This window comes from Megascapheus bottae, chromosome 1 (genome assembly GCF_031878675.1).
Source record: "Megascapheus bottae isolate mThoBot1 chromosome 1, mThoBot2.hap1, whole genome shotgun sequence".
NCBI classification, from domain to species: domain Eukaryota; kingdom Metazoa; phylum Chordata; class Mammalia; order Rodentia; family Geomyidae; genus Megascapheus; species Megascapheus bottae.
Window position 1 is genome coordinate 8,090,859 of NC_143509.1, and position 9,635 is coordinate 8,100,493.

General features: G+C 38.7%; 1 pseudogene; it reads right to left on the bottom strand.

Moving 5' to 3' along the window:
* Window positions 1-3,583: 3,583 nt before the first annotated feature.
* LOC150068273 (calbindin pseudogene) lies at window positions 3,584-6,532 on the bottom strand (annotated as a pseudogene).
* Between the last annotated feature and the right edge of the window lie 3,103 nt (window positions 6,533-9,635).

Sequence of the window (9,635 nt, forward strand, 5' to 3'; positions counted from 1 at the left end):
CCTGTGCCTATGAGTTCCAGTGTCTGTCCTACATTATCATGTAGCAATTTCATGGTTTCCAGTCTGACGTAGAGGTCTTTGATCCACTTTGATTTAATGCTTGTGCATGGCGAAAGGCTAGCGTCAATTTTTAGTTTTCTGCATGTGGCTGCCCAGGTTTGCCAGCACCAGTAATTGAATAGACTGTGTTTGTTCCATTGTATATCTTTGGCTCCTTTGTCAAAAACAAGTTGCCTATAGGGATATGGTTCTATTTCTGGGTCTTCTATTCTGTTCCACTGATCTTCTGGTCTGTTTTTTGCCAGTACCAAGCAGTTTTTTTTACTATGTCTCTATAGTAGAGTTTGAAGTCTGGTATTGTAATACCACCAGCTTTGCTCTTTTTGCCTAGAATTGTTTTGGCTATTCTAGGTCTTTTCTTGTTCCATATGAATCTTTGGATTATATCTTCAATTTCCATAAAGAATGTCTTTGTTATTTTGATGGGGATTGCATTGAATTTGTATATCAGTTTTGGCAGTATACCCATTTTCACTATGTTGATTCTCCCTAGCCATGAGCATGGGATGTCTTTCCATTTCCTAGTGTCCTCTTTAATTTCTTTCATTAGGCTTTTATAATTTTCATTGAATAATTCATTTACTTCTTTGGTTAAGTATATTCCTAAGTATTTTATTCTTTTGGGGGCTATTGCGAATGGGATCATTTTCTTGATTTGGCCTTCTGTTTGTGTATTGTTGGTGTACAAGAAGGCTACTGACTTCTGAAAGTTGATTTTGTATGCTGTCACTTTGCTAAAGTGGTTTAATAATTCTAGTAGTTTGGGAGTGGAGTTTGTTGGGTCACTCAAGTAGAGGATCATGTCATCTGCGAATAAGGATAGTTTAATTTTTTCTTTCCCTCTGTGGATCCCTTTGATGTCCTTTTCTTTTCTTATTGCTCTGGCTAAGGGTTCCAGCACTATATTGAAGAGAAGTGGAGAGAGTGTGCATCCCTGTCTAGTTCCTGATTTTAAGATGAATGGTTCCAGTCTTTCACCATTTAGTATAATACTGGCTGTAGGTTTTTCATATATGGCTTTCACTATTTTGAGGAATGTACCTCTTATTCCTATTTTTCTAGTGCTTTCAACATGAATGAATGTTGTATTTTGTCAAATGCCTTCTCCGTGTCCAGAGAAATTCTCATATGATTCTTATCTTTAGCTCTATTGATATGATGAATTGCATTGATTGATTTGCGAATGTTAAACCAGCCTTACATGTGTGGGATGAAGCCCACTTGATCAAGCACAAAAATAAGTTACAAAGATCCGTACAAATGCCACTAAGGATGATATAAATGGATGGCACCAGAGGATGCCATGTGAAGGTCACAAGATGACAACCCTGCCAAAGGCTATCTACAAATTAAATGCAATGCCACCGGTATCCCAATGTCATTCTTTAATTAAGGAGAGGAAGCAATCACAAATTCATATGGAATAATAAAAGATCTAGATTAGCAAAAACAATCCTTAGTAGAAAGAATAGCATTGGGAGAATATCAGTACAAAACTTCAGTCTTTATTACAGAGCTATAGCAATAAAAACCCGCTTGGTACCGGCACAAGAACAAACCTGAGTGAGGACGAGTGGAATAGAACTACCCAGAAATTAACCCACAGGCTTATAGCCACATGCTCTTCAATAACGGAACCAAAAAAAATAGAATGGAAGAAAGACAGCCTCTTCAACAAATGGCGCTAGCAGAATTGGTTAGACACTTGTAGGAAACTAAAGTTAGATCCTTATATGTAACCCTACACCAGAATTATTTCCACATAGATCAAAGACCTGGTGGTATAAGCAGATACCCTGAAAATTTTACAAGAAGGATAGGAGAAACTCTAGGGCTCCTTAGCACAGGTGGAAACTTTCTTCATAAAGACCCAGAAACACAACAATTTAAAGAAAGTTTGGACAAATGACACTGAATTAAACTGCAGAGCTTCTGTATGGCCAAGGACATAGCTAGTAAGTTAAATAGAAAGCTCACAGAATGGGAGAAGATCTTCACAGAGAAGGGACTCATATCTAAAATGTATCTACAGGGGCTGGGAGTTTGGCCTAGTGGTAGAGTGCTTGCCTAGCAAGCATGAAGACCCGGGTTCGATTCGTCGGTACCACATACATTGAAAAAAGCCAGAAATGTTGCTGAGGCTCAAGTGGTAGAGCTCTAACCTTGAGAAAGTCCAAGGACAGTGCTCATGCCTTGAGCTCAAGCCCACGACTAGCAAAAAAATACATAGGAATGAATGAATAAATAATAAAAAATATTTATTTAAAAAATAAAATATATCTACAGCTGAAAAAATTGAATCTCTCAAAGAAACAACCATCCGATTAAAAGGTGGGCTAAAGATTTAAAAAGAGTCTTCTCTGAAGAAGAAATAAAAATGGCCTATAGACACATGAAGAAATGCTCAACATCTCTGGTCATAAAAGAAATGCAAATCAAAACAACTCTAAGATTCCACCTCACTCCAGTCAGAATGGCCATGATCAAGAAATCTACTAATAACAGATTATGGTGGGAATGTGGCCAGGAGGGATCACTACTACACTGTTGGTGGGAGTGCAAACTCGTTCAACCACTATGGAAAGCAGTATGGCAGTTCCTCAAAAGACTAAACATAGGTCTCCCCTATAACCCAGCAATGTAACTCCTGGGCATTGACACAAATGTCCATAAGCAAGGGCATACCAAAGCTACCAGCACAAAATGTTCATTGCAGCACTATTTACCATAGCAAAGATATGGAACCAACCCAGATGTCCCTCAGCAGATGAACGGTATTTATACACAATGGAATTTTTTGCTGCCATCAGAAAGAATGACAGCACCCTATTTGTAAGGAAATAGAAAGACTTGGGAAAAAATCATAGTAAGTGAAGTAAGCCAGATCCTCAGAAACAGACTCCATGGCTTCCGTCATTTGTAATAATTAGTATATATGTAGGGGATTTTCCTAGCAGAGGATCACAGTAGCTCAAAAGCTGTGTGCATATGGCCATATGGGATGAGACTAAGTGAACTCTAGGATAGGGAAACATGAGGTTTATCTTTGTGGTTGTTTTTAATGTACTATATGAAGTTATTTATTTTCTTTCTTTTTACCCCCTCCTTATAGTTTCTCCCCTGCTGTTTCTGTATCTGACTTTGTTACCTGGTATATTGTATATACGTTTATTTGTTTGTTTGAATCAGGGAAAGGAAGGGGAAAAACAAGATGATGAGACAAAGGATAGTCATCCTTTGTGACCTAGTGTAATGGCAATATTCATAGACAATATTCTGGAAATGAACTTTACAACTTGGGAGGGTGTGGGGAGAGTGAAAGTGGGAGAAAAACATGGGAAGAGGTAACAATGTTTGAGAAGTAATGTACCTAATACCTTGTGCATGTAGCTTCAACGCCTCTATACATCACCCCGACAATAAAATAGAATTAAACAAAACAAAGCTAAATCTTGCCCTATTTGAAGTTGTGGCAGCTGAGTTCTGAGATATGGTAGACCAGGACAAGGCAGTCTCCTTCTTTCTAATCTCGTTCCTCCTCCCGTTCCCCTGGTCCCTTGATCTCCAAGCTGGAGGCCCTCTGCCATTTGACTAACTCCATCCACCATTCCGAAGCCTTCAGGAAAAGGTAACCAGCTGTAGTTTGTGGTGGAGGCATACTGACAAGGACTGGGTACTCCCTTCCTGTCTGTGGGGTCCCTAGAGACTTCAGAGGTCTCTTGTGAAACTTTTCACATTTTTTCTTATTTTTTATAATAACAAAAATGGAATATTCATCATTAACTCTGGCAGTAATGATACAGTTCACAGACATTTCTGTCATTGTTCCCTGCTTCTCAATCAAAGGACTTACAGCCATCAACCATTACAACTCAACTACAACCAGGATAGGATATTTTAGCTCCATTTGGAGCTAGAGGAACTGTCACTTAGATGTGGGCCAAGGGAGGTTTGGGAATCTTTGGTTAGATAAGATAGAAATAGAGCTATCTTGCATGCCGATCTCAGTGTGAAATAGAGAATCCACTAAAGTATTGGTGATAGAACATTCAGTCACCAGGATGCTCTGAATCTTGCATTCAAATTTAGTTATATAGTAAAAAATAGCATTGTTAGTCAGGTGCTGGTGGCTGTAATCCTAGCTACTCAGGCGGCTGAGACCTCAGGATCATGGTTCAAAGCCAGCCCAGGCAGAAAGGTCCATGAGACTCTTACGTCCAACAAACTATTCAGAAAAAGCCAGAAGTGTTGCCGTGGCTCACGTGGTAGAGTGCTAGCCTTGAGCAAAAGCAGCTCAGAGACTATGCCCATGCCCTGATTTCAAGTCTTAGGACTGGCAAAAAGTATAGTTGCTATGAACTAGAAAGAAATGTTTTCAGAGGTTGCAGAGAACCATGGTGGAAATGAACAGTTCTACACAGAAAGTCCAGTAACTGTGAAAACCAGACACTAGGATCTTTTCCATCATAAATTTAATTGGAGATGACATACAAGACATGACATAAGACAGCAGTTTATGAGAATTATTATAATTTGACACCTATGAAATGGTTTAGAAAATGAAACAAACATCATGCTTGCTGACAGTAGATATGTCAGAAATGTCAGTGTCAAGTCAGACAGATTTTTTTTGGCTCCTCTGCTGTTGCCATCCCTTGATACCAAATCAACTTGAGGCAACCATTTGATATCAAACGATTAGTAAACTATCTAGGGTTCCTGCTAATGCCTGAAAAAAAAGCTAATTCCTGAAAAAGCTACAAATGATTCTTTATTGATTTACTGATACTGTGATATTTTAGATATAAAAGGTCATTTCTCTTAATAGCTGGGAATGTAGCTTAGAAATAGTTTATGGAATAGTCAGAGGATTGCCTAAGAATGATGGATTTGTCATGATTATTGTCTCATTCAGTGACAAATGTGCATTTACACATCAGAAGTTAGACTTTTAGAGATTAATTCTGATGAATTAAATGGAAAAATATTAATTTCCAACTGTATATATGGAAATAAGTATATTTGTATATACATATATATACATATGAAAACAAGTATATGTAAGTAACTATACATACACACACATACACACAAATATGGAATACCGCTTGATTTTAGCATAAAATCTCCCTTTTCCAATTATATAGTTACAAAAGTTGTACAGTAAAAACAGCATAGAAATGGCCGGGAGTTTGGCCTAGTGGTACAGTGCTTGCCTAGCATGCACGAAGACCCAGGTTTGATTACTCGGTACCATATACATAGAAAAAGTCTGGAAGCGGTGCTGTGGCTCAAGTAGTAGAGCTCTAGCCTTGAGAAAAGTCCAAGGACAGTGCTTAGGCCCTGAACTCAAGCCCCATGACTCACAAAAATACCCCCAACATTGAAAAATGTGGAAAAAAATATGCCACACATCTTGGATAATTATCTATATGCAGTGAAATGTACAGATATAGAAGAAAATACAGCATACTCCTCAACAGTGAACATTATTTTTTTAGGTACAATGTATTCCTAGCTTGTGGTTGTGGTCATCAGCCCTAGTTGTTTTCAAAAGAGAGAACAAGAGTTAGTCAGTCTGATACAGCTCCTTGACAAAGCCATTTTTTTTGCCAATCCCAGGCTTTAACTCAGGGCTTGAGCACTGTCCTTGGACTTTCTCCAGGCTAGAGCTCTATCACTTGAACCACAGCACCACTTCCAGATTTTTCTATGTATGTGGTACTGTGGAATCGAATCTAGGTCTTCATGCATGCCAGGCAAGCACTCTACCACTAGGCCAAACTCCTGACCCATTATGACCTTCTTGAATGTTGCAATATTATTAGTATACAGATTCTGTTTATTCTTATCACAGAGATCTTTCAGTAAAGCCTCCAGTTCATTTTCATCTGCGTATTCATTGTGATCCTGCTTAGAGAATTGGTTATATAAGTCAAAAGCCTTGTTGCGCTGTCTCACACATATTTTGACTCCCTGAAATTTAAGAAAATCCACTTATAATGGTAGAAACCTGGCCATGTCAGTCAGTTCTAACTTCCCATCATCATTTGAACCATTTCTAGCATTAGCTCTGTGTACTCAGCTAGTTCTATGTCAGCAACTGTTTCCTTTTTGTAGCAGGTTCTTTAGAAAGCTCTTCATCTCCTCAGTTTCTATGAAGACTCCAAGTGTTCATTAATTTCTCATAGGACTTCAGTTGCTGGCACTGGAAGAGCAACAGGAAATTCTCTTCTGTGGGTAACACATGAACCCACTCCACAATTCCTGTTTTGTCATATTGATCCACACAAGTTTTCACCTCCATAGCCATTCAGAAAAGTTTTCTTCTCAGGTGATAATTCCAATCCAGCCTTCTTCAGTGCCTGCAAGAGCTCCTGGATCAAGTTGTGAGTTGTTTTCTGTCCAAGAAAACACTTCTGCCAGCATCAAAATGGAGTCAGATGTTGAAAAACTGTGAGGTTGTGATGAGGGGTTATAGCAAGGGAGGTTTTACCATTACACAACATTAGTGTGTTTGTTTGTGTGTGTGTGTATGTGTGTGTGTGTGTGTGTGTGTGTGTATAATTGTTTACATGTGAGAAGGTCATGGTGAAGGTCTCAACGTAACACATCTGTGTAGATGGGCAATAAATTTTAATCCAAGTTACTCCTTCCACTGACCTCACCTACTCATTTTTCCACATATTTTTATTGTAATTAATAGAAATGTTTCATTATATTCACCAGTTAGAAGGTGAATTACTTCACAAACATTGATACCCTTTCTCATGTCTTGGTCCTATTTCCCTCCCTCTACCCCTGCCCCTCATCTTTTTTCTCCCCTTCCATATCCTATTTCAAATAGCCAAATAAGCATATATACAATATATCAGATAACAAGGTGAAATACTGTAACAATATGAAATAACCAAGGGACATAGTACATCAAGGAAAACAATCACTTCTTATATAACACCTACTCATTTATAATAGACACCTTAATATCTACACCTCATGTTTTCATGCGTAAATATTGAGAATTATTACTATACTCACTCGCTGCTCCCTTTTTTTCTTTTGTTCCATCCCTTCCTGGTAGCTCCCTATTCAAGGCACCGATATTCAAGACATTTCTTTGGCTAAATTATCCCGGAAGTGTTCAGAGGGTTTACAATATGGAATTGCATTGCTGCATGTTCTAACAATTGGCCTTTCATGTGGTCCTGTCATGTATGCACAGAATGGACAAGCTTTGCTTAAGAAGAGCCTAAAACTAGTGTTTTGGACACTTCTCCCCTTCATTGATGCTGCTGAGTCCACTGAGATTTGGATGCTTTGGACCAATTTGTGTAATTGTGTGAGCTCTGTGAATTGAGAGTCCAAGACCATAGGAGAGACCATTATCAGACAGCTCCATAAGTATGTCCAAGCCCGTGTCCTGCCTCTGGAATTTCTCCTGTGTCTCCATATTCATAATGAATTATGAGGAGTAGGCAGATCGCATTAGACTGCAGGCTTGGGGAGACCTTTTGATCTGTACTTGATAGTCATGACCCAAGAGAGAAGCAGCTCTACCCAGTAAGTAGAGAGCACCACCGCACTGACCATGCCAGCATGCTTTCTCTAACTTTCCTGGTGACTGAGAGGTGCCCTTTCTTTAGGGGAAACACATCCTTGTATCCTTAACTAGAGAGTGGGACAATTGTAAGTATTTCGCCATTTTGATGATAAGTAATGGGAAATGTGAAGGTTATGTCTTCTTTGGGGGAAGGTTATAGAATTAAGAGTTAAGATCTGAGTTAAGATCTATTTCGGTGTTTTGGTTGTGGTGTAGTCTGCAAAGTTATGTTATAGAATAGGGCTGAACACACCGTTCTTAGGTAGGTTGTGTAAAAATGGTGAAAAAAAACACAAAAAGGGACTCTTGAATCTCTCTTCCTGTCATTTTTTGACACAGAATATGCAGTTTTGGAAAGGATGCCTTGTAAAGATCTTAGAAAGCAGCCAATGGAAGCCTGAATGTTTCTAATATCTAGGAAGAAGATATTGATTTGTTTTCTTGGAAGAAAGGACCATCACTTTGAATTTACTGTGGAGAAGGCAATAGGACAGATAGATGGCAGAACAGAAGGAATACAGCCACTAGATATAGACTACCATTGTCCACGTCCCTGGAAAGACTTGCTAAGATATATATTTCTAAAATCCTGGAATTAACACACAGAGAGGCACCTATCAGGTCTTGATTTATTAGACAAATGCAAGGAGTTAAAAAGTGGAAACAAGAGGATTATCTTGTGTGATTGTTGTTCTTAATGTACTATGTTATTTCTCTTACCTTTTTTTCTGCCTTTATGGTTAATCTCATATTGTTACTGTTTTTGACTCTGTTACCTAGTATATTATATATGTATATATATGTTTATTTGTTTATTTGAAATACTAAAGGGAAGGGGAGAAAACAATATAATTGGGAAGGGGTAGGGGAGGGAATCGGGGACAAAAACGTGAGCAGGGGAATCAATGTGTGAGAAGTAATGCACCTACTACCTGACAAATGTAACTGTAACCCCTCTATACATTATACCAACAATAAAAAAGTACAAAAAATCTATATTTTTCCTCCCAGTGCTGGTGGTTCATACATTATGTTAGCTACACAGAACACTGCGTTCTGAGGATAGAGATTCAAAGCCAGGCTGAAGAGCAAAATCTGTGAGACTCTGATCTCACAAAAAGTGAATTTGGGACTCAAGTGAAGGAATGTTACCCTTGGGCATGAAAAACTCAGCAATATTGCCCAGAGCTAGATTTCAATTCCTAGGACTGGCACGCATGTATGCATGTATGCATGCACACATGCACACACACACACACACACACACACACACACACACATACACACCAGAAAGAAAACCAAAATAGAAATTAGAAAGTCCAGCAATGATAATTCTCCAGGGAGAATTTTATTTTCTAATGTTGAATTGTGTCAAATTAGATTTAAAACAGTCAGGCCTCTATATTTTACAAAGCCTTTGTAAATACCATATGTCTAGATTTTTTTCTCATTCACTACTCACTACTTCACTATTTCCTTATGATAAAATAAAGCTTATATGACTTTATATGTTGGATAAAAAGAAATTTCCTCAAAAGGTGATTGCTCTGGATTATCTTTTTTTTGTCATGGGGCTTGAACTCTGGGTCTGGGCACTCTTTCTGGACTCTTCAGCTCAAGACTACCACAATACCCCTGGGCCTGGGTGCTGTCCCAGAGATCTTCAGTTCAAGGCTATTGTCTTTCCCCTGGAGCCACAGTGCCACTTCCTGCTTTCTAGTGATTAATTGGAGATAAGAGTCTCACATTCTTTAGTGCCAGGGCTTTCTTTGAACCGTAATCCTCAGATCTCAGCCTCCTGAGTAGCTAGGATTGCAGGCATGAGCCACCATGACCAGCTTATGGATTTTTTAAAAAGAAGAGTCAATAAAGGTCCAGGAGTTTGGTCTAGTGGTAGAGTGATTGCATAGCATGCATGAAGATCAGGATTGGAGTCCTCAGTACCACATACTTAGGAAAAGATAGAAGTGGTGCT